Raw genomic sequence first — 25,964 nt, forward strand, 5'->3', positions numbered from 1 at the left:
TTTTTTTTTTTTTTTCCTGTTAAACAGTAGCCCTACTAAATTAATATTTAGAAAATAAATGAAAATTGCATATGAGTTTTCAATATGTGGTTTATTATATATCACATTTTAGAATTTATAGATCTTATTGAATCCTGACTGTTCTCCGAAGAATGCATTAACACTTTCAGATACAATAATCCAATTTCTCAAAATTAGTGTGCAGAATCACTATTCCAACTAAAGATACTGCATACCAAATTTATACTTCTTTCCGATTCTATAGTAGCAAAATAGATAGTTGTTGTAAATATCTGTAAAGAAACACAGTCTTGTGGACTTTTAGGACTACAAATGGTCTTCATGAATATTTATCCAAGTCTCTGACTGTCAAACATTCTCGTCAAACTTTTCCTGAATATATCCAGTACCAGGAGTCTCCCTAACTTGTCAGTACTCACTCTATAAATCCACTGCAATAGCTGTTAAATATTCCTCATATTGATTTCAAAATGCCTCCAAAATAAATTATAACCTCTGGAGTAACAAAGAGTAGGTCATATTCACTTCTTCAGGACAATCCTTCAGCAATTTAAATACAGCTAAGTATTCATATGGCAAGAATTTCTAGATTTCTCACTATACTGTTTGTCTGCCTTTGATTTTGTATTCTCAGAACACTGGTTCTCAGTCTGTTAGTGATTATCAAAAACTATAATAAAACTATGAAATATACTCTGATCTGAGTTTAGTTTTGTCTTTGGTTCAGCCTGTAATTTTGTTGATATTTTAGTAGCCACATAGCAATATGCATCTATATTTGCATTAGAGAATTTCTTCTTCAAACCTTGTCAAGAGACAATTCACACAGGTTCTACTAGGGTTATAAGTTCCACAGCAGTATTTAAGGAAAAAAAAAGAAAAATTAAAAACAAATTACACCACCTTCACCCATTTTACCTACCTCCTACCCCCTGCCTCTTGTAACTGCTAATCTGCTCTGTTTCTGAAACTAGTTTTTTTTTTTTTTTAAGTTCCACATATATGTGAGATCATACAGTATTTGTCTTTTCTCTGTCTCACTTCACTTAGCATAATGCTCTCAACGTCCATCCATGCTGTAATAAGTGTCAGGATGTACTTCCTTTCTTTGGTTGAATAATATTGCATCTTATATACACCATGTTTTATTTATTAATTTATCCATTGGTGGACACTTAGGTTATTTTCATGTCTTGACTCTTGTAAATAATACTACTGTGAACATGTGGATACAAATATCTTTTCAAGTTTGTGTTTTTGTTTTCTTGAGATAAATACCTGGAAGTGGAATTACTGTGTCATATGATAGTCTGCACTAATTTATATTTCCCAAGTGTTTCCTTTTCTCCACATCCATGCCAGCACTTGCTATTTCTTATCTTTTCAGTAATAGCAATTCTAACAGGTTTGTGTTGATAGCTCACTGTGGTTTAGATTTTCATTTCCCTAATGATTAGTGATGTTAAGCATCTTTTCATGTAGCTAGTGTTCATCTATATGTCTTTCTTGGTAAAATGTTCAATAAAAAAAATGTTACTATTCAAGTTCATACTTTTCGTGAAAATTATGGTGGTTGCATTCATTCATTCAACAAATATTTACTGATTGCCTGTTTTGTCAGTACTTTTTTTTATTGCTGGAGATATATTAGTGAATAAAACAAAGATCACTGCCACCAAAGAACTTATATTCTAAATAAGGAAAGCATCACCTAAGACATAAAATGGTGAACTGTCATGTACTTTTCAGAACTATACATTTTTAATGAATAAATTTAGTGCTCCAAGCATCAATTATTAGCTTTCATAGTTGATAAAAGTATGCTCTGATATTTAACAAAGGTTATTAAGAATCATATCTTTAGTGAGCAGAGTCCAATGAGTTAATAGCTTTCTGCTGTTTATAGTCAAATAAACTTTTTATGTAATTTCATTATTCTTTGAGAAGAGCTATAATTAAAACTCCAATTTTCAAGCCCTCCAAATGTTGATCCTGGAGTGGGTGGAAATCCTTGTGAATTCTATTTAAAATAAAATGGAAAATTACTTCAATGATTCTTTTGAATTAAGTAAAAAATGAGGGCATGTATTTAATGTTAAATGAGAATTAGGACAGACATCATAACTCCAAGCATTATTGTTTGAATTTGTACTCAGCAAAACTGTGGCATATTAATCTAGTTTAAATATACAATTCTGGCTGTTGCTCTAGTTAGGGTTTAAATTCTCATAAATGAGAAATGTGAATAAAATGTACCAGTGGAAGTTGTATACACTTTACATTCTATTTTAAGACTACATTTATCTAGTCCAAAATACTAAGAGGAGGGGCATTATCCAAAGGTATAGGCACATAGAACTGTTTCCTACTTTGAAGAAATAGTTATAAGTCACAAGTGGTATAATAATTTGACTTCCAAATTAAGTAGATTACAAATGTTAATGACTAACCTCAGTCACCACTACATGTTTAAAAATAAAAACATATCCCATTTAAATGAAACAATATTTCAAGTAAAACCCTTTAGTACTATGAAATGCTAAAAACACAGCAAATATTAGATATGGATGACTTACAATTCCAGTCATTGCCTAAGCCCAATTGTTTTTCTTAAAATGTTAATCTTGTTCATTGTTCAAAAGCAGTTCCCCAATGATAGACAAGGCATTCTATTCTTATTTTAGTTGTACCTCAAATAGCTTCTCTATTAACACGGGGGTGGGAGGGAGGTGGAGGGAAAGAGAGGGAAAGGAGGATGGAGGGAGATCTCTGGTGACTCTTACTTATAAGGATACCAGCTCTTGTGAATTCTTTCAACCTTAATTACTTGTGTAAAGACCCTAATTTCAAAAATAATCATATTGGGAGTTAGAGGCATCAACATATGAATTTGTAGGAGCGGGGGAGGAATACAATCAGTCCATAATAGACTGTTTAAATAATATTTTAACATTAATTTTAATTTAAAAATAGTTTTGGGTATATAGAACATTGCAAAGATACGTATAGAATATTCCAATATTCCCCTCACTCAGTTTGCCCTATATTTAACATTTTACATTAACATGATACATTCATTACAATTAATGAATCAGTGTCCATATATTATTATTTACTAAAGCCCATAATTTACTCAGAGTTCTTTAGTTTCTACTTACTGTTTGTCTTCCTTCTGTCTCTGTCTCTTTTATCTTCTTCCTTTCACCTTTTCTTTGTTTTTTTTTTTTGGTCCCAATGCCCCATTCAGGATATCACATTACTTTTAGTAGTCATTTCTCATGAGGCTCCTATTGACTGTGACATTTTGTCAGACTTTCCTTGTTTTGGATGGCCTTTACACTTTTGACAAATATGAATTTAGCTATTTTGTAGAATCAACTGAAATTTGTCTGATAGTTAGCTCATGATTGTTCTGGGTTATGTGTTTTTGGGGAGGAAGACCACAGAGGTAAAATGCTATTTTCATCATATATCATGCATACATACTATCACAGTGACATCACTGTTGGTGTTAACCTTGATCACCTGGCTATGGTAATGCTTGTAAGATTTCTCATTACTCTTTTGCCTCTATCTTTTCATATTTTATTCTCTGAGAGGAAGTAGCATCTATTCAAACAATGCCAACCACTCATCTGTTTGCATCTCTATAGTTTTGGTGTTTATAGAATTAATACAGTTGCATAATTGAATATGTAAACTTTTCAGATAGACTTTTTCTGCTTAGTAAGATGGTGACTGCATCCATGAAATTAAAAGATGCTTGCTCCTTGGAAGAAAAACTATGACAAACCTACTGAAGTGAAAGTGAAGTCACTCAGTCATGTCTAACTCTTTGTGACCCCATTGTCAGTAGCTTACCAGGCTTTTCCATCCATGGGATCTTCCAGGCAAGAGTACTGGAGTAGGTTGACATTTCCTTCTCCGGGGATCTTCCCAACCCAAGGATCGAACCCAGGTGTCCAGCATTGCAGGCAGATGCTTTACCCTCTGAGCCACCAGGGAAGCCCATGACAAACCTAGACAGCATATTAAAAAGCAGAAACATAACAATGCCAACAAAGTTCTGTCTAGTCAAAGTTATGGTTTTTCCAGTAGTCATGTATGGGTGTGCGAGTTGCACCATAAAGAAAGCTAACCACCGAAGAACTGAAGAACAACTGTGGTATTGGAGAAGACCTTTGAAAGTCCCTTAGCCTGCAAGGAGATCAAACAAGTCAATCCTAAAGGAAATCAATCCTGAATATTGATTGGAAGGACTGATGCTGAAGCTGAAGCTCCAATGCTTTGGCGACCTGATGCGAGAAGCTGACTCATTAGAAAATATCTTGATGCTGGGAAAGATTGAGGCAAGAGGAGAAGGGAATGACAGAGGACAAGGTAGTTGGATGGCATTACTGGCTCAATGGACATGAGTTTGAGCAAGCTCCAGGAAAGCGTGAAGGATAGGGAAGCCTGGAGTGCTGCAGTCCATGGGGTTACAAAGAGTCGGACATGACTGAGCGACTGAACAACAACAATAAGTATTTACATGTCATCTATGTGTTTTAGTATCTTGAGAGCTCATTTCATTTTATTGCTGAATAATACTCTGTTGTACAGTTACATGTTTCATTTCTGATACTGAAATTTCTTTCTCTTCTCTCTCTTTCTCTGGTTAGCCAGGCAACAGATTTATCAATATATTTGTCAAATAATTAGCATTTAGTTTTTTCTTTGATTTTCAATTTCACTGATTTCTGCCAATATTTTTCTTTTTTTTCTCAACTTACTTTAAGCTAAATTGCGCTCTATTTTCTAGTTTTATAAGATGGAATCTTAGGTTACTGATTTAGGTCTTTCTTATTTTCTAATACATGCATTTAAAGCTATATTTTTCCTCTAAGCACTGTCTCTGTTGCATTCCACAAATTTTGATAGGTTGTATTTTTCTTGTAATTTAGTTTAAAATATCTTCTGAATTTTCCTTGAGAATACTTCTTTGATTCAGGTTTATTTATTTATTATTTGATGTGCAAGTATTCAGATACGTTCCGAGTATCATTTTATTATTGATTTCTAATTTAATCCCATTATGATCTGACAACATACCTTGTATAATTTTTGTTTTATAATATGTATTTAGTTGTCTTTTTATGGTCCAGAGTGTTTGTCTGTCTTGGTGAATGTAGCTGGTTGCTGAAAGTGACACATGTTGTATTAAGTGATTAAAATTGACATGACTAGGCCTAGAGGATGTATTTTTATGTTAATTGGGCTAGTAACTGTCTGTGTTTAATGTTTCCTCCAAGGATAGGTACCACAGGCTTCATATTAGGTTGATGTAAAAATAATTGTGATATTTCATTGTTGAATTTAGCCATTATATGTTGGAATATATTCTTAAATAAATGAGTTATGCATCATTTTAATGTGGATTTCTTGCTTTATGTTTTTTGCTAATGGTTTATTACCTGTTGTTTATTTTATATTTATTTTAGAATATAGAAATGATGTTAAACATAAAGCAAATTTGAGCGATTTTTTTTATTTGAGCTCAAAATGGGTTGTAAAGCAGCAGAGATAACTCACAACTTCAAGAAGGCATTTGGCCCAGGAACTGCTAACGAACATACAGTGCAGTGGTGGGTCAAGAAGTTTTGCAAAGGAGACAAGAGACTTGAAGATGAGGAACACAGTGGCTGGCCATTAGAAATTGACAAACACCAATTGAGAGCAATCATCAAAACTGATCCTCTTACAACTACACCAGAAGTTGCCAAATAACTCAACATAAACCATTCTGTGATCATTTAGCATTTGAAGCAAACTGAAAAGGTGAAAAAGTTCAAGTGGGTGCCTCATGAGCTGACTGGAAATCCAAAAAATCGTAGGTTTAAAGTGTTGTCTTCTCTTATTATATGCAACAACAATGAACCATTTATTGATTGGATTGTGATATGCAATGAAAAGTGAATTTTATACAACTGGTGATAATCATCTTGGTGGCTGGACCGAGAAGAAGCTCCCAAGTCCTTCCCAATGCCAAGTTCAGTTCAGTTCAGTCATCAAGTCATGTCCGATTCTTTATGACCCCATGGACTTCAGTACTCCAGGCTTCCCTGTCCATCACCAAATCCCAGAGCTTTCTCAAACTCATGTCCATTGAATCGGTGATGCCATACAACCATCTTGTCCTCTGTTGTTCCCTTCTCCTCCTGCCTCAATCTTTCCCAGCTTCAGGGTCTTTTCTAATGAGTCAGCTTCTCACATCAGGTGGCCATAGTACTGGAGTTTCAGCTTTAACATCAGTTCTTCCAATGGACATTCAGGATTGATTTCCTTTAGGATTAACTAGTTTGATCTCCTTGCAGTCCAAGAGACTCTAAAGCGTCTTCTCCCACACCACAGTTCAAAAGCATTAATTCTCCAGCACTCAGCTTTCTTTATGGTCCAATTCTCACATCCATACATGACTACTGAAAAAATCATAGCTTTGCCTAGATGACCTTTGTTGGTAAAGTAATGTCTCTGCTTTGTTGGTAAAATAATGTTTCCCAATGTCAAACTTGCACCAAACAAAAAAAAAAAGGTGATGATCACTGTTTGGTTTGCTGCTGGTTTGATCCACTATAGCTTTCTGAATACTGGTGAAACCATTATGTCTGAGAAGTACGCTCAGCAAATCAATGAGATTCACCAAAAACTGCAACACCTGCAGCTGGCATTGGTGGCCCAATTCTTCTGCAGGACAATGCCTGACCACATATTGCATAACGAATGCTTCAAAAGTTGAACGAATTGGGCTATGAAATTTTGCCTTATCCACCATATTCACCTGGCCTCTCACCAGATGACTACCACTTCTTCAAGCATCTTGATGACTTTTGCAGAGAAAATGCTTCCTCAACCAGCAAGAGGCAGAAAATACTTTCCAAGAGTTCGTCAAATCCTGAAGCATGATTTTAATGCTACAGGAATAAACAAACTTACTTCTCCTTGGCTAAAATGTGTTTATTATAATGGCTTCTGTTTTGATTAATAAAGTTATGTTTGAGCCTACTTATAATGATTTAAAATTCATGGTCTGAAACCTCACTTAGTTTTGCCCAAACCTAATGTGTCTTGTTTTTGTTTCTGCTCTTGACTTTAAACTTCCTTAAGTATTCCTCTTCAGAAAGGGGCTACACTGATCAGTGGTAATTTCCTTTTAATATGATATAACCTTGTTGGTGTGGTAGCATGGAGGTGAGGAGGGAAATGTTCTGTCACCTTCTGATTAAACTACAGTCCTTTCTTGGGCTTGTGTCTCTAGGCTGGTGCTCTCACAAGTATTTTCCAGTATATAGCATCAGCCCCACCTTAGTTGAGAAAGGAAAGCTTTGGGGAATGAGAGGAATTCTCTCCTGTAACTGGGATGCATGTATGTGTGCTAAGTCACTTCAGTCGTGTCCAACTCTTTGCAATCTTATATGGACTACAGCCCACTGGGCTCCTCTGTCCATGGATTTCTCCAGGCAAGAATACTGGAGTGGGTTGCCATGCCTCCTCCAGGTGATCCTTTGGACCCAGAGATCAAACCCCTGTTTCTTACGTCTCCTGCATTGTCAGGTGGGTTCTTTATCACTAGTACCACTTGGGAAGCCCACAGCTGGAATAAGACTCTGGCAAAGTCTTTCCTCTGGAAAGTAAATATTTGTTATAGAGAATTATCTCAGCATATTTCCCAAGCACCCTTTTCCTCCTCCTGCCAGAACCACAATAAGAGCTTGCTTGATTCTTCACTATGAGATCCTAGTACAGAACCTAGTACAGATTTTACCCTTTTACACAGGGTAAAATCTATGAAACTGCGGATAGTCCCCTAAGACTGCAGCTTCCAGAAATTCCTTACTCTCTTCATCATGTATGTGTTCCTACCTATTTGTGGCTCTAGCAGCTTCTGTTCTAGCTAAACTGATCTAGGCACTGTGACTCTATATTTTCTTGTCCAACTTTTGGGATGATAATTTGTCCTGAAACCACCATTCTCTGATAAGTTAAAAATTATTGATCTTTCATTTATTCAGATTTTTCTTATTTTAAGGTTGGAAGTGACAACTTAAAATCTATTTGCATGCCATACCTAAAATCTGCAGTCTCATAGTTTTCTTTTAAAGATTTAAGTGGCAAAATGTTTACCTTTGTTGTTGCTCAGTCATTGTCATGTTTGACTTTCTGCAACCTCATGGACTGCAGCACACCAGGCTTCCCCGTCCTCCACTATTTCCTGGAGTTTGCTCAAACTCATGTCCATTGAGTTGATGATGCCTTCCAGCCATCTTATCCTCTGCTGCCCTCTTCTCCTTTTGTCTTCCACCTTTCCTAGCATTAGGGTCTTTTCCAATGAGTTAGCTGTTCGCATCATGTAGCCAAAGTATCAGAGCTTCAGCATCAGTCCTTCCAATGACTATTCAGGTTTGATTTCCTTTAGGATTGACTGGTTTGATTTTGCTGTCAAGAGACTCTCAAGAATCTTCACCAGCACCACAGTTCAAAAGCATAATTTCTGACTCTCAGAATAAACATCTGTAGCTATTTAGACAGTTCAACACAATGCTAATAATTTTATACATTTACTTGGAGCAAATAATCTTTAATTGCTATCGTCAGTTAGCACTGTACATGATCATTATAGGTAGCAACTTCTGAGTTCATTTTAAAAGCTAAAGTTTTCTTTTTGAACATTTTAGAGTTTGCTGTTTAGCAGCTATCACAAACATCCAATTTAAAATTTCAAAATATCCATATTACAGATGTAATAAGTAGGACACTAAATTAATCCCCAGGATTTTCACGAACTTGGTGTACATACCCTGTATAACATCTCCTCCTTTTGAAAGGTACTTGTGACATATCACTCCTGTGATTGTTACATTATATGGCAAAGAGATTTTAAAGATGTAATTAGAATTCCTAATCAGTGACTTTGAGGTAATCAAAAGAGAGATTATTCTGGTTCACCCAGTTTAAATATGTGGGCCATTAAAAAGGGGGCTAAAAAGATTTGAAGCGGGAGAAATTTTTCTCGTTGACCTTCAAGAAGCAAAATCCACATTTGAACTGCCTATTGAGGCGATCACATGGCATGAAATTGAAGGGGGTCTCCAAAACTGAGAGTGACCTTTTGTTAATATCCAGAAGGAAAAGGGGGATTTCAGAACTATAGTTTTTGGGAACTAAAATCTGCCAACAACCAGTAAGATCAGAAGAGAATTTTGAATCATAAAGGAAAACAAAATGATAACCAACATCTTGATTTCAGCCTGGTGACACCTTGAGCAGAGGTCCTAACTAGATCATACTCAGCTTTTTGAGCCATGGATAATTAATATATGTTGTTTTGTACCTCAATGTTTGTGGTAATTTGTTACATAGCAATAGAAAGCAAATACAAAAGGTGAAAAAAAGCACAATGTAAAAATTTTTTGATATTTTTCTAACATTAGCCCTAATGGAAGCATGTTCAAGATTTTAGAATTAATGAAGTCCCATGTTTATTCCTATAATTACAATAACTTACACAAAAATGTATTGACTTAATTTATCTGAAGATAACGTGCGTAATATCTTAGTTCATCCGGGCTGTTGTAACAAAATACCACAGGCCAAGTGGCTTATAAAGAACAGAAATTTATTTCTCATAGTTCTGAGGGCTGGAAGTTCAAACTCAGGGTATAAGCATGGTCAGGTTCTGGTGAATGCCCTCTTTCAAGTTACAGAGTTCAACTTCTCACTGTGTCCTCTGTGGTGGAAGGGGCAAGGTGCTCTCTAGGGTCTCTTTTACAAGGTTGCTAGTCTCATTCATTTATGAGGGCTCTACCCTCCTGATTTAATCATCCTAATGTCCCTATCTCCTAAAACTATTATTTTAGGATTATGTTTCAGCATTTGAATATGATGTAACTGCTGATAAAAGTTGTCAGGATGATCAGTTTGGAATATTTGCTCATTTATGATTGCTTATGTATACTAAAAAAAATAATAAAATAAGAAAAATAATAAAAAAAAGTTGTAGACTGAAAAGTCCAAAGAGCAACAATGTAACAAAATAGTAACCGTTCAGTTCAGTTGCTCAGTTGTGTCGGACTCTTTGCAACCCCATGAACCGCAGCACACCAGGCCTCCCTGTCCATCACCAACTCCCAGAGTTTACCCAAACTCATGTCCATCGAGCCAGTGATGCCATCCAACCATCTCATCCTCTGTCATCCCCTTCTCCTCCTGCCTTCAGTCTTTCCCAACATCAAGGGCTTTTTAAATGAGTCAGCTCTTCGGATCAGGTGGCCAAAGTATTGGAGTTTCAGCTTCAACATCAGTCCTTCCAAAGAACACCCAGGATAGATTTCCTTTAGAGACTGGTTGGCTCTCCTTGCAGTCCAAGGGACTCTTCTCCAACACCACAGTTCAAAAGAATCAATTCTTCTGTGTTCAGCTTTCTTTATAGTCCAAAACTCACATCCATACATGACTACTGGAAAAAACATAGCCTTGACTAGATGAAACTTTGTGGACAAAGTAATGTCTCTGCTTTTTAATATGCTGTCTAGGTTGGTCATGACTTTCCTTCCAAGGAGTAAGCGTCTTTTAATTTCATGGCTGCCATCACCATCTGCAGTGATTTTGGAGCCCAGAAAAATACCGTCTGCCACTGTTTTCACTGTTTCCCCATCTATTTGCCATGAAATTATGGGACCGGATGCCATGATCTTAGTTTTCTGAATGTTGAGCTTTAAGTCAACTTTTTCACTCTCCTCTTTCACTTTCATCAAGAGGTTCTTTAGTTCTCATTCACTTTCTGCCATAAGGGTGGTGTCATCTGCATATCTGAGGTGATTGATATTTCTCCTGGCAATCTTGATTCCAGCTTGTGCTTCCTCCAGCCCAGCATTTCTCATGATGTACTCTGCACAGAAGTTAAATAAGCAGAGTGACAATATACAGCCTTGACATACTCCTTTTCCTATTTGGAACCAGTCTGTTGTTCCACGTCCAGTTCGAACTGTTGCTTCCTGATCTGCATACAGGTTTCTCAAGAGGCAAGTCAAGTGGTCTGATATTCCCATCTCTTTCAGAATTTTCCACAGTTTATTGTGATCCACACAGTCAAAGGCTTTGGCATAGTCAATAAAGCAGAAGTAGATGTTTTTCTGGAACTCTCCTGCTTTTTTGATGATCCAGCGGATGTTGGCAATTTGATCTCTGGTTCCTCTGCCTTTTCTAAAACCAGCTTGAACATCTGGAAGTTCATGGTTTACATATTGCTGAAGCTTGGAGAATTTTGAGCATTACTTTACTAGTGTGTGAGATGAGTGCAACAGTATAATAGTACTATTATTTCACAGTAATAGCAAGAGTACTGACAACTATCTACTTCTTCAATATTTGTAATGTCTATTATTAAGTACTTACAATGTTACTGGTATGGTTTAGATCACTTAATAATAAGCATTAATTAATTTATTTGTCACCGCGATACTATGCAGTAGTTACTATTAATTTCTTGCTGTAGTAGAAGAAGAACTGAAGCAGAGAAAAATCAAGAAACATATGGAAGGAAGCTCTTGATTATGGGTTGCCTGAGATGGGTCAGATTGGCCCCATTTTTCTCCTACGTAATAGAGGGATTAATAAGGCCTGATGTGAGACTTTTGTGCAAGGATTTCTACATGTCCTGGGCTTTCTGAAAATGTCCAACAAAATCTATGTGATCAACATAGGGTTCTCATTGAACAAGGCACACAAAATTCTGGTCATATATCCATTCTGAACCCTTTTTCTGCCTTAGCCTTGGAACCAGCTCCATATAGAGCTGGCCAAAAGACCAAATAATCTTTATAGCTGTTGAACACTAGATTGATTAGGCATCAAATAACATCATAAAAATAATACCAATAATAGTTAGCATTATGATTAATAAAAATAACTGATAAAATTTCATATAAAAATAGCAATAACTTGTATATATATAGTGTTTATAGTTTATAAAATAGTTCCAAAATTCATCATACATTATTTACCTATGAAAGCAAAATTATTTAATATATTTTATTACTGTCCTAACTTTAAAGAGGAGGAAGCTAAGGTTTTCATGGGCTGAGTCACACTGCCCAAACTTGATAGGTAAAACTAGGTCTTTTAATTCAAGACTCTTAGTAAAATGTCTCCCCTCCCTCCTCCAAGACTGATTAGCTTAAAACAACATGGTTGCTTCTACAGTTCAGCAGTTTGGACTGAATTTAGCTGGGTGGTTATTCTGATGATCAGGCTAGGCTTACTCAAGTATCTGCAGTCAACTTCTTATCAGCTCGATGTCAACAGCTCTGAAGGTTGGCTGTCTGTCACCTGAAGTGTTGGGGAAAATTTAGCCATGGCCTTCTCATCTAGCAAGTTTTCAAAGTCAGAAAAGAAAAACCTTAATAATCAATCACATTTCAGATCTTTGCTTAAGTTTCATTGCTGCTGCTTCATTGTTCAAAGAAAATGACAAGGCCAAATCTAGTGTCAGTATGTGAGGGAATCAAGATCATCAGTACAGAGAGGTATATACAAATTTGAGATTATTATTACAGCAATCTACCAGAACACTTAAAAGAAAAATCCCCTCCATTCCAGTAGGTTCTGTTAAGGTTGTTGCTTTCTCAGGGTTCATTGATTCAAAAATCAATGAAAGAACAAAACTTTTCAGAGATTATGCAAAGACTGTGATATAATTCAGTAAGTTTCTAAAGTCTTGGCTAACAAATCTCAATGATATTCTATGGCACATTGTTTCCGAGATTTACTTTTCAAAGGATTGGAATTTTTTATAAAAATGTTTAGAAAATATTCATTTTCCTGGCTTATTTCAGTTCCGAGGTTTACATTTTAGCATGTATGATGGTTAATTTTTTTGATCAGTGTAACTGGGCCATGGGATGCTCAGATATTTGATCAAACAGTGTTCAGGGTGTGTTCTGTGAGGGTGTTTCTGCATGAGATTAACACTTGAATCAGTAAACTAAAAAAAGCAGATTTTCCTCCCTGATGTGAGGGGTCCTCATTCAATCAGTTGAACTGTACAGAACAAAAAGCCTAAGCAAAAGGAACTGATGAGCTTGGATATTGGTCTTTTTCCTGCCTTCAGAATCAATCTGAAAAAGTGTCTCTTTGGAGCTTTAAGCCTACTGGTTTGGGAGCTAGAAAATGGTGCTTTTATGGTTCTCAGGCCTCTGGAATCAATTAGAATTATCCAGTCAGTGGCAGCAGAAGGGGCCAACAGAGGATGAGATGGTTGGATGGCATCACCAACTCAATGGACATGAATTTGAGTAAACTCCAGGAGTTGGTGATGGGCAGGAAGGCCTGGTATGCTGCAGTCCATGGGGTGGCAAAGAGTAAGACATGACTGAGTGACTGAACTGAACTGATACAGTCAGCATTCTTAAGCTTCCCCTGTGGCTCACATGGTAAAGAATCTGCCTGCAATGTGGGAGACCTGGGTTCGATCCAGGCGTTGGGAAGATCCCCCTGGAGAAGAGAATGGCAACCCACTCCAATATTCTTGCCTGGAGAATTCCATGGACAGAGGAGCCTGGCTGGCTGCAGTCCATGGGGTCCCTAAGAGTCAGACATGACGGAGTGACTTTCACTCACATACCATCAGCTCTCCTGTGTCTCCCGCTTGTCAATTCCAACTGAAGATCTTGGATCTCAGCCTCCATAATCATGTGAGCCAAATCCTTTTAATAAATCGGCCCATCTATCTGGGATATTTATATAAATGTGTGTGTGTGTGTATATATATATATATGATATTTATACATGAGTTATATATATATATTATATACACATATATATGAGAGAGGTTTATATACACACACATTGGTTTTTCTTTTCTTTAAAACCCTGAATAATACAGCATATAAAACATGAACATGTTAATATAGTAATGACTCTGAGACTGTTTGGAGTAAAGAATAAGAACTATCTTTTAATATAAAATAAATTTTAAAATGAGTAGAAAAACCTTGATTTAAGTCTTGGTTCTACTACTAATTATGTGACTTTCAACATTTATTAAAAGCCACTGTTTATAATAGCCAGGACATGGAAGCAGCCTAGATGCCCATCAGCTGATGAATGGATAAGGAAGCTGTGGTACATATACACAATGGAATATTACTCAGCCATTAAAAAGAATACATTCAAATCAGTTCTAATGAGGTGGATGAAACTGGAGCCTATTAAACAGAGTGAGGTCAGCCAGAAAGAAAAACACCAATATAGTGTAGTAACACATATATATGGTATTTAGTCAATCGGTAAAGATAACCCTGTATGTGAGACATCAAAAGAGACACAGATAAATAGAACAGTATTATGGACTCTGTGGGAGAGGGCGAGGGCAGGATGATATGGGAGAATGGCATGGAAAGCATGTAAATTATCGTATGTGAAACGAATCACCAGTCCAGGTTCAATGCATGATACAGAGTGCTCGGGGCTGGTGCACCGGGATGACCTGGAGGGATGGGATGGGGAGGGAGGTGGAAGAGGGGTTCTGGAAGGGGAAAACATGTACACCCATGGTGGATTCATGTCAATGTATGGCAAAACAAATACAATATTGTAAAGTTAAAAAATAGAAAATAAACTAATTAAAAAAAGTCTCTAAATTCTGATTCCTCACCTGTAAAATGTAAAGACTGAGAAAATATTCTAACGCTATTTACAGGCTAACATTTTTCTAGGAACTATGAATGAATTCTAGTTATCAGAACTATTATTACTATGCTTATATAACTACTTGAATCTAATATATTTTTAATTTATTATTTTATTGAAGGATAATTGCTTTACAGAATTTTGTTGTTTTCTGTAAAAACCTCAACAGGAATCAGCCATAGGTATACATATATCCCCTTCCTTTTGAGCCTCCCTCCCATCTCCCTCCCCATCCCACCCCTCTAGGGTGATACAGAGCCTCTGTTTGAATGTCTGGAGCCATACAGCGAATTCCTGCTGGCTATCTATTTTACATATGGTAATGTTAACTACATGTTTAAACCACAGAACTGCCTGTTGTATGTTATCTGTTAATGTCCTGAGAAATTATGTTCTGGTGAATATATTTTATAAAATGTATTTAGAGAAATGAAAAGTCCAGGAAAATGGTAATTTAAAACTTTCATTGGTATGAAACTTTGATCTGCCATTATTTTCACTCTTAACTTGGCCTTTATGTGTGAGAGAGACACAAAAGCAAATGTCAGGATGTGCTTATTCTGGACACAAAAGTTTCTCAGTAAAACAGACAAAACTGAGATTTGAACAAGAGAATTTTTAGCTCCATCTGTTTTTGTTTTTTTTTTGAGGACGGATGATTGTTGGATGTCTTGAGGGAAGATTTATATGTATATATAATAAGAAGATAATAATAAGGAAATAATAGTAATGACAATACCATAGAGTTCCCAATCACCATTCAGTTTCAGAGAAGTTTCATATTTCTTACCTGATTTCAGAAAATGATTCATGGACCATGAAACAGTACACTTGATCCAGCCACACAGTTGCAGACTGCTAGAAGGTTTTGGGCAAATAAACTACAAAGGAAACAGAAAAAGATTTGCTCCTTTTGCTCAAAGGTCATGGACACCTTGCTTGTACAGAGTAAAACTCAGTCTGGCAAACAGCAATTAGCATTGACAAAATGGATCATATCAGAATATAAAAACTATAGTTTCTTACTGAATAGTTTTTCTGTCATTGCTACTAAGTGGAGATGGTATTTTAAAAATATTTCCCTGAAAGTGAAAGTCGCTCAGTTGTATCTGACTCTTTGTGACCCCATGGGCTATATAGTCCATGGAATTCTCCAGGCCAGAATACTGGACTGGTCAGGCTTTCCCTTCTCCAGGGTATCTTCCCAACCCAGGGATCAAACCCGGGTCTCCCGCATTGCAGGTGAATTCTTTACCAGCTGAGCCACAAGGGAAGGCCAAGAATACTGGAGTGGGTAGCCTATCCCTTCTCCAGTGGATCTGACCCAGGAATCGAACCAGGGTCTCCTGCATTGCAGGTGGAATCTTTACCAACTGAGCTACTCCAACAAAATTCAATAATGAAATATTGGCTGTCTTAAAGTATTTTTTAAAGGGAGTGTATCTAGTCCCTTTAATATCTCTATCCAATAAAACATTTTATCAATGACCAACTATTTTACTCATGTATCAAAACATGATGACTCTAATATTTGTAATGCTCATTCTTTTACTACTACTCTAGTTAGCTTAAAATTAATATAGGCTTCTGACATTTTGCTCATTCTTTTGATTTCTGTGGTCTTTTAGCATATTAATGAAACAGCAAGAAAACTTCTCTAGCCATTATATTAAGGCTCATAAAAAGTTACTATTATGTTCCCAAGTGAAATATAAAAATATATTAATTTTTAAATTGTATGATCTTAAAATTAAAAAGATGTGCAGAAATATTGACCATTTTGTATACCATTTGCCAGTGAGTAGTAAAAATGCCTAGTACCAATGTTTACTTTTTTAATCTCTATACTTACATAATCCTGCCCCATGATTACAGACTTTAGACCTAATGTAGAATAATTATTTTCTGCATTATCATTTTTTCCCCAAAGGCTCCAGGACAAAAGTTAGTTAGAAGAATCTCTATGAACTCAAAATATCTCTTGGGACAATAAATTAATGTGAATACCATATTGAGAGGGAGGATATGAGAGCTTTATTTATTAAAAACCAAAGAAAGAGAATTCTATAGAATTGTCTAGTATGAAACTTGATATTTAGTTACCTCTTTTCCAAACATATTTCCTTAATTCACCTCGCCATTCCTTTCCTTCCACAGATTCTAAGATCCAGTTCAAATCCTTTGCAGAACTTTTCCTGAAAAGTCCACTGAAAGGTAATCTTTTTCTTTTCATCTTCAGCATCAAAATTTTCTATCCTGCCTATGTTACCTTTTTTAATATGTGAATAATATCATAGTTTAGGACATGAGCCATTGATCTAAAGAGTTGAGGTTGAGGTGTTCTCTCTACCTTTATTCACTCTGTATATCTGGGCAGGTTTTGGTATCATTAAGCCTTCCTCATGTGAACATCCATGGGGTAGGAAATGTTTATTTGCTTTTTCAGTTTGTTATAAAACAATCAGTATACTAACTGGTATATAGTCTGCTTTTTACAAGATGATACTGTGTTTTATCCTCATTATTCTCAACATCATTTCTGTAACTATGTTTTATGTCCAAGTGGATAAGCATAAGATCTTGCAGTATTTTTTTTTTTTCACTTAGCCAATGCTTTATTATTATTTTTTTTTTATAAATTTATTTATTTTAGTTGGGGGCTAATTACTTTACAATATTGTAATAGTTTTTGCCATACATTGACATGAATCAGCCATGGGTTTACATGTGTTCCCTTTCCTGGACCCCCCACCCACCTCCCTCCCCATCCCATCCTTCTGGATCATCCCATTGCCCCGGCCCTGAGCCCTTGTCACATGCATCGAACATGGAATGGTGTTCTGTTTCACATATGATAATATACATGTTTCAATGCTATTCTCCCAGAACGTCCCACCCTCACCTTCTCCCTCAGAGTCCATAAAATTGTTCCATGCATCTGTGTCTCTTATTCTGTCTCGCATATAGGGTTATCGTTACCATCTTTCAAATTCCATATATAGGCATTAGTATACTGTATTGTTGTTTTTCTTTCTGGCTTACTTCACTCTGTATAATGGGCTCCAGTTTCATCCATCTCAGTAGAACCGATTCAAATGTATTTTTTTTAATGGCTGAGTAATATTCCATTGTGTATATGTACCACAGCTTCCTTATCCATTCGTCTGCTGATGGACATCTAGGTTGCTTCCATGTCCTGGCTATTGTAAACAGTGCTGCGATGAACATTGGGGTACACGCGTCTCTTTCAATTCTGGTTTCCTCGGTGTATATGCCCAGCAGTGGGATTGCTGGGTCATATGGCAGTTCTATTCCCAGTTTTTTAAGGAATCTCCACACTCTTCTCCATAGTGGCTGTACTAGTTTGCATTCCCACCAACAGTGTAAGAGGGTTCCCTTTTCTCCACACCCTCTCCAGCATTTATTGCTTGTAGACTTTTGGATAGCAGCCATTCTGACTGGTGTGAAATGATACCTCATTGTGGTTTTGATTTGCATTTCTCTAGTAAGGAGTGATGTTGAGCATCTTTTCATGTGTTTGTTAGCCATCTGTATGTCTTCTTTGGAGAAATGTCTGTTTAGTTCTTTGGCCCATTTTTTGATTGGGTCGTTTATTTTTTGGGAATTCAGCTGCAGAAGTTGCTTGTATATTTTTGATATTAATTGTTTGTCTGTTGCTTCATTTGCTATTATTTTCTACCATTCTGAAGGCTGTCTTTTCACCTTGTTTATAGTTTCCTTTGTTGTGCAAAAGCTTTTAATTTTAATTAGGTCCCATTTGTTTATTTTTGCTTTTATTTCCAATATTCTGGGAGGTGGGTCATGGAGGATCCTGCTGTGATTTATGTCGGAGAGTGTTTTGCCTATGTTTTCCTCTAGGAGTTTTATTGTTTCTGGTCTTACGTTTAGATCTTTAATCCATTTTGAGTTTATTTTTGTGTACGGTGTTAGGAAGTGTTCTAGTTTCATTCTTTTACAAGTGGTTGACCAGTTTTCCCAGCACCACTTGTTAAAGAGATTGTCTTTTCTCCACTGTATATTCTTGCCTCCTTTGTCGAAGATAAGGTGTCCATATGTGCGTGGGTTTATCTCTGGGCTTTCTATTTTATTCCATTGATCTATATTTCTATCTTTGTGCCAGTACCATACTGTCTTGATGACTGTGGCTTTGTAGTAGAGCCTGAAGTCAGGCAGGTTGATTCCTCCAGTTCCATTCTTCTTCCTCAAGATTGCTTTGGCTATTTGAGGTTTCTTATATTTCCATACAAATTGTGAGATGATTTGTTCTAGTTCTGTGAAAAATACCATTGGTAGCTTGATAGGGATTGCATTGAATCTATAGATGGCTTTGGGTAGTATACTCATTTTCACTATATTAATTCTTCCAATCCATGAACACGGTATATTTCTCCATCTGTTTGTGTCCTCTTTGATTTCTTTCATCAGTGTTTTATAGTTTTCTATATATAAGTCTTTTGTTTCTTTAGGTAGATATATTCCTAAGTATTTTATTCTTTTTGATGCAATGGTGAATGGTATTGTTTCCTTAATTTCTCTTTCTGTTTTCTCAATATTGGAGTATAGGAATGCAAGGGATTTCTGTGTGTTAATTTTATATCCTGCAACTTTGCTATATTCATTGATCAACTCTAGTAATTTTCTAGTAGAGTCTTTAGGGTTTTCTATGTAGAGGATCATGTCATCTGCAAACAGTGAGAGTTTTACTTCTTCTTTTCCTATCTGTATTCCTTTTATTTCTTTTTCAGCTCTGATTGCTGTGGCCAAAACTTCCAAAACTATGTTGAATAGTAGTGGTGAAAGTGGGCATCCTTGCCTTGTTCCTGACTTTAGGGGAAATGCTTTCAATTTTTCACCATTGAGGATAATGTTTGCTGTGGGTTTGTCATATATAGCTTTTATTATGTTGAGATATGTTCCTTCTATTCCTGCTTTCTGGAGAGTTTTAATCATAAATGGATGCTGAATTTTGTCAAAGGCTTTTTCTGCATCTATTGAGATAACCATATGGTTTTTTTCTTTCAATTTGTTAATGTGGTGTATTACATTGATTGATTTGCGGATGTTAAAAAACCTTGCATTCCTGGGATAAAGCCCACTTGGTCATGATGTATGATCTTTTTAATATGATGTTGGATTCTGTTTGCTAGAATTTTATTAAGGATTTTTGCATCTATGTTCATCAGTGATATTGGCCTGTAGTTTTCCTTTTTTGTGACATCTTTGTCTGGTTTTGGAATTAGGGTGATGGTGGCCTCATAGAATGAGTTTGGAAGTTTACCATCTTCTGCAATTTTCTGGAAGAGTTTGAGTAGGATAGGTGTTAGCTCTTCTCTAAATTTTTGGTAGAATTCCGCTGTGAAGCCGTCTGGTCCTGGGCTTTTGTTTGCTGGAAGATTTCTGATTACAGTTTCGATTTCCGTGCTTGTGATGGGTCTGTTAAGATCATCTATTTCTTCATGGTTCAGTTTTGGAAAGTTATACTTTTCTAAGAATTTGTCCATTTCTTCCAAGTTGTCCATTTTATTAGCATATAGCTGTTGGTAGTAGTCTCTTATGATCCTTTGTATTTCTGTGGAGTCTGTTGTGATCTCTCCATTTTCATTTCTAATTTTGTTGATCTGATTCTTCTCCTTTTGTTTCTTGATGAGTCTGGCTAATGGCTTATCAATTTTGTTTATCTTCTCGAAAAACCAGCTTTTAGTTTTGTTGATTTTTGCTATGGTCTCTTTTGTTTCTTTTGCATTTATTTCTGCCCTAATTTTTAAGATTTCTTTCCTTCTACTGACCCTGGGGTTTTTCATTTCTTCCTTTTCTAGTTGCTTTAGGTGTAGAGTTAGTTGATTTATTTGATTTTTTTCTTGTTTCTTGAGGTACGCCTGTATTGCTATGAACCTTCCCCTTAGTATTGCTTTTACAGTGTCCCATAGGTTTTAGGTTGTTGTGTTTTCATTTTCATTCGTTTCTATGCATAATTTTATTTCTTTTTTGATTTCTTCTGTGATTTGTTGGTTATTCAGAAGCGTGTTGTTTAGCCTCCATATGTTGGAACTTTTAATAGTTTTTTTCCTGTAATTGAGGTCTAATCTTACTGCATTGTGGTCAGAGAAGATGGCTGGGATGATTTCAATTTTTTTGAATTTACCAAGGCTAGATTTATGGCCCAGGATGTGATCTATCCTGGAGAAAGTTCCATGTGCACTTGAGAAAAAGGTAAAATTGATTGTTTTGGGGTGGAAAGTCCTGTAAATATCAATTAAATCTAATTTGTCTATTGTATCATTTAAAGTTTGTGTTTCCTTGTTAATTTTCTGTTTAGTTGATCTATCCATATGCGTGAGTGGAGTATTAAAGTCTCCCACTATTATTGTGTTATTGTTAATTTCCCCTTTCATACTTGTTAGTATTTGCCTTATATATTGTGGTGCTCCTATGTTGGGTGCATATATATTTATGATTGTTATGTCTTCTTCTTGGATTGATCCTTTGATCTTTATGTAGTGTCCTTCTTTGTCCCTTTTCACATCCTTTATTTTAAAGTCTATTTTATCTGAAATGAGTATTGCGACTCCTGCTTTCTTTTGGTCTCCGTTTGCATGAAATATGTTTTTCCATCCTTTCACTTTCAGCCTGTGTGTGTCTCTAGTTTTGAGGTGGGTCTCTTGTAGACAGCATATATAGGGGTCTTGTTTTTGTATCCATTCAGCAACCCTTTGTCTTTTGGTTGGGGCATTCAACCCATTTACATTTAAGGTAATTATTGATAAGTATGATCCCGTTGCCATTTACTTTGTTGTTTTGAGTTCGTGTTGAAACATCCTTTCTGTGTTTCCTGTTTAGAGAAGATCCTTTAGCATTTGCTGGAGAGCTGGTTTGGTGGTGCTGAGTTCCCTCAGCTCTTGCTTGTCTGTAAAGCTTTTGAATTCTCCTTCATATCTGAATGAGATCCTTGCTGGGTACAGTAACCTGGGTTGTAGATTATTCTCTTTCATTACTTTAAGTATGTCCTGCCATTCCCTTCTAGCCTGAAGGGTTTCTATTGAAAGATCAGCTGTTATCCTTATGGGGATCCCCTTGTGTGTTATTTGTTGTTTTTCCCTTGCTGCTTTTAATATTTGTTCTTTGTGTTTGATCTTTGTTAATTTGATTAATATGTGTCTTGGGGTGTTTCGCCTTGGGTTTATCCTGTTTGGAACTCTCTGGGTTTCTTGGACTTCTGTGACTATTTCTTTCCTCAATTTAGGGAAATTCTCAACTATTATCTCCTCGAGTATTTTTTCATGGCCTTTCCTTTTATCTTCTTCTTCTGGGACTCCTATGATTCGAATGTTGGGGCGTTTCATATTGTCCCAGAGGTCCCGGAGGTTTTCCTCATTTCTTTTGATTCTTTTTTCTTTTTTCCTCTCTGCTTCGTTTATTTCCATCATTCTATCTTCTACCTCACTTATCCTATCTTCTGCCTCCGTTATTCTACTGTTGGTTCCCTCCAGAGTGTCTTTTATCTCCTTTATTTCATTATTCATTCTATATTGATTCCTTTTTATTTCTTCTAAGTCCTTGATAAACATTTCTTGCATCTTCTCAATCTTTGTCTCCAGGCTATTTATCTGTAACTCCATTTTGCTTTCAAGATTTTGGATCATTTTTATTATCCTTATTCTAAATTCTTTTTCAGATAGATTCCCTATCTCCTCCTCTTTTGTTTGGCTTTGTGGGCATTTCTCATTTTCCTTTACTTGCTGAGTATTTCTCTGTCTTTTCATCTTGTTTAGATTGCTGTGTTAGGTGTGGCCCTTCTGTATTCTGGTAGTATGAAGTTCCTCTTTGTTGTGGAGGTTCCTCACTGCGGTTGGGGTTGGACAGGTGGCTTGTCAAGGCTTCCTGGTTGGGGGAGCTTGTGTCGGTGTTCTGGTGGGTGGAGCTGGATTTCTGCTCTCTAGAGTGTAATGGAGTGACCAGTATTAATTTTTGAGATGTCTATAGATTTGGTGTGCCTCTGGGCAGCCTGTATATTGATGCTCAGGTCTATGTTCCTGCGTTGCTGGAGAATTTGCGTGGTATGTCTTGCTCTGGAACTTATTGGCTCTTGGGTGGAGCTTGGTTTCAGTGAATTTATGGAGGCTATTGGATGGTCTCTTATTAATTAATGTTTCCCCTGGCTTTCAGTCTTATTCTTACAGTAGCCTCAAGACTTCTCCTTCCATACAGCCTCAATAATAAAACTTTTAGGTTAATGGTGAAAAGATTCTCCACAGTGAGGGATACCCAGAAAGGTTCACTAAGTTACATGGAGAGATGAGGTGGGGGGGGGGGGTTGAGGTGACCAGGAGGGGAAGAGGGGAATTCAAATGTGGAGAGAGCAATCTAGCCAGTAAGCACTTCCCTCTGTGCTTTCCACAGTTTGGAACCCTCAGAGTGGTTCACAGAGATACATAGAGAGGGGGGAGGAAGGAAATAGAGGTGAGCATGAGTAGAAAGGGAGGAATCAAGAGGGGAGAGAGAGATCTGGGCAGTATCCTGTTCCTGAAGTGTTCTCCGGTACCCAGAACACCCTCAGAGATTCACAGAATTGGGTTGAGAAGAGAAGGAGGAGGGTGGGAGATAGAGGTTCCCTGGGGGAGAAGAAAGAGCATCAATAGGGGGAGAGAGTAATCAGGCCAGTGATCACACTCCTGAGTAAAAATGGGTCCTAAAGATTGGGTTCTTAAATGTACAAAGTTGATATCAAATATGTAAAACAAAGATTAAAAATCTAGAGTAGAGGTTAGACTCTTATAAAACTTACAATCTAAAAAAAAAAAAAAAGAAAAAAGGAAACAGTGTAAAAAGAAAAAAAAACAGTAAAACAGTAAAAAAAGAAACAGTAAAAAAATGTAGAACAGGAAAAAAACATTAAAAAAAAGAAAACACAAAAGGTATAAGATATATGTATGTAGTTTGCTTCAAAAATAGGGTTTTTTTTTTTTGCAAGTTAATAGTGGGTTATGAAAATGAAAGTTAAAGGTGTAATAGAGGACTTGAAGAAAAAGGAAAGAAGAGAAAAAAAAATTTTTTTAATTAAAAAAAAATTAAAAAAAAAAATAATAGTAAAAAATATATATATCCTGGACTTTCTCTGGAGCTGTTGTGAGCAGTGTGGGATCTGCTCAGCTTTAGATAGATCCTTATTCCTGCTTATACTTTTCAAGATCTATAGGTCCTTTTCAATGCAGTCGGTATTAACTACAGGGATCTTAATCTGTTGGCCTGTCCCTTCCAAAGCGCTTCCCTCTGTTTATTTGGCTTCTGTTTGGAGATCTCTTCAGTATCTAATTTCCACCCTGCAACAAAGCGGTGGAGGTGATCTCTTTAGGTTCGCTTGTTCAATCGTGCTGTGGGGAGGAAGGAACACTGCAATTCTGGCGTGTGTGTGGTAAGCTCGCAGTGTCTCGGCCGCACTGGGTTCGCCCCCGCTCACGGCGTGTGTGCTTTCCCCGTCTACCCTGCTCAGGCTTCAGGTTACTCGGCCGGGGAGCGGGCCCTGAGCTGCGTGCACTTCCCAGGTCTAAGCCGCTCAGGTTCAGGCTCCCGGTTACTCCACAAAGGCGCAGACTCGGTTTCGCCCGCGGCTTGTGCCGTTCCCGGTCGGAGCTGCCCAGGCGGCCAGGAGTTTGGCGAGGGCGCTCTCCCCTGTTGGGGCGGTGCGGCTTACACCTCCCTGGTCCCCGCCTCGGTTTACGGGCGCGCCCGGCTCCGGTGTGCTTTGTGTCGGTTCTGGGGAGCTGGTCTCTGGCTGCGACCCTCCCGGCGGCTGTCGACCCTCCGGGATCTCAGCCAGTCTTTGCTTAGAAACTGGGAGCCTGTTTGCAGTTTGGTAGGGGGTGCCCTCTCTGGAGCCGAGTTTGCCCCTTTCCGGCTCTGGCGGGCCCCGCCTGCCCGCTGTATCCGGCGGGGGATGGGGCGGTCCGCGGCCGGCTAGCTCTCCTCTGGTATCGCTCAGTCCTTTGTTCTGTGAGCGGGCCGGCAGTGCCTTAGAGTTGAGCTTTTCGTGGGATAGTTCTCTCTCTCTCGCTGTCCCACAGTTTAGGTTACTATCTCACGTTAGCTCCCTCAGATTGCCCTCGGGGCACTCGGGCCCGGTCCTTACCCTAGGCAATGCCGCCCGCTCCTCTCCGTTCAGCCCCCACTTGCTGGTGGCGGATGATGCGAGCGTCTGGGGTTCTTTGCTGGGAGTTGCTTTAGGCACGTAATCTGTGGATTTTATTTATTTTTTCCTCCCAGTTACGTTGCCCTCCGAGATAAAAAATCCTCCCCCACACCCGCCGGTGAGAGGGTTTCCTGGTGCTTGGAAATTCCTCCTCTTTTACGACTCCCTCCCCGGGACGGCTCTCCGTCCCTAGCTCTTTTGTCTCTCTTTTTATCTTTTATAATTTCTCCTACCTCTTTTGAAGATAATGCGCAGTTTTTGTGGAAGCCTGACGTCCTCAGCCAGCCTTCAGAAGTAGTTTTGTGAAGTTTGGTCAGCGTTCAGATGTTCTTTCGATAAATTTGTGGAGAGAGTGGCCTCCCCGTCCTATTCCTCCGCCATCTTAGCCCCGCCCCCCTCTCTTGCAGTATTTTTATAACCTCCACACTTCCCAGAAGTATGTCTTGCTCAAGGTAGGTGCACAAAAAATTGTTGATTAATAGCTGACTGATATTAATTAAGAAAGAGGAGAAAAAAGAAAGATAAAAGGTAAGATGACTTTATGTGGACAGTAAAATTAATATCCTGGAGTCACTGTTTAGTTTTTATGTTAGATCAACAAAGTAAATACTTAAGTTGTAGACAAAGACTCTTTCAGCTCAAATAAGCTGTGATTCTGCTGCTATGAGTAAAACGTCCTGTAAAGTAGAAGAGTGCCAATGAATAAATGATCTGTAGTGTTATGAATGTTTAAAATGGGGGGATACATAGTTACACTTAAGATAATCATCTGCAATTTTCTAGGCACTATGGTCAATGATGGGAATAAAACGATTATAGGACATTGCCCTAAAGCAGCTCACATCAAAAGGACAGATGACTAAGCAATGTATTATGAAAGGTTGATATGCTTTATATAAATATTTATGGAGGATGCTAAAGAGGCACAGAGGAAGGGCATGAAAGCTAGGGGAAGGCGAATGGGAAGCATTTAGGAAAAAATTCTATTTGAGCTAAATCTTAAAGATGCAGGAAA

General features: G+C 37.5%; 1 long non-coding RNA gene across 1 annotated transcript; it reads right to left on the reverse strand.

The window, feature by feature from the left end:
* Window positions 1-1,275: 1,275 nt before the first annotated feature.
* On the reverse strand, window positions 1,276-25,357 carry LOC145513021 (uncharacterized). The gene is made up of 3 exons (XR_014059054.1): window positions 25,183-25,357; window positions 15,536-15,626; window positions 1,276-4,040 (listed from the first exon to the last, which is right to left on the reverse strand). It is a non-coding gene; the product is annotated as an uncharacterized LOC145513021 (long non-coding RNA).
* Window positions 25,358-25,964: the final 607 nt, after the last annotated feature.

Source organism: Giraffa tippelskirchi, chromosome 1 (genome assembly GCF_054371585.1).
Source record: "Giraffa tippelskirchi isolate mGirTip1 chromosome 1, T2T-mGirTip1v1.2.pri, whole genome shotgun sequence".
Lineage (NCBI taxonomy): Eukaryota > Metazoa > Chordata > Mammalia > Artiodactyla > Giraffidae > Giraffa > Giraffa tippelskirchi.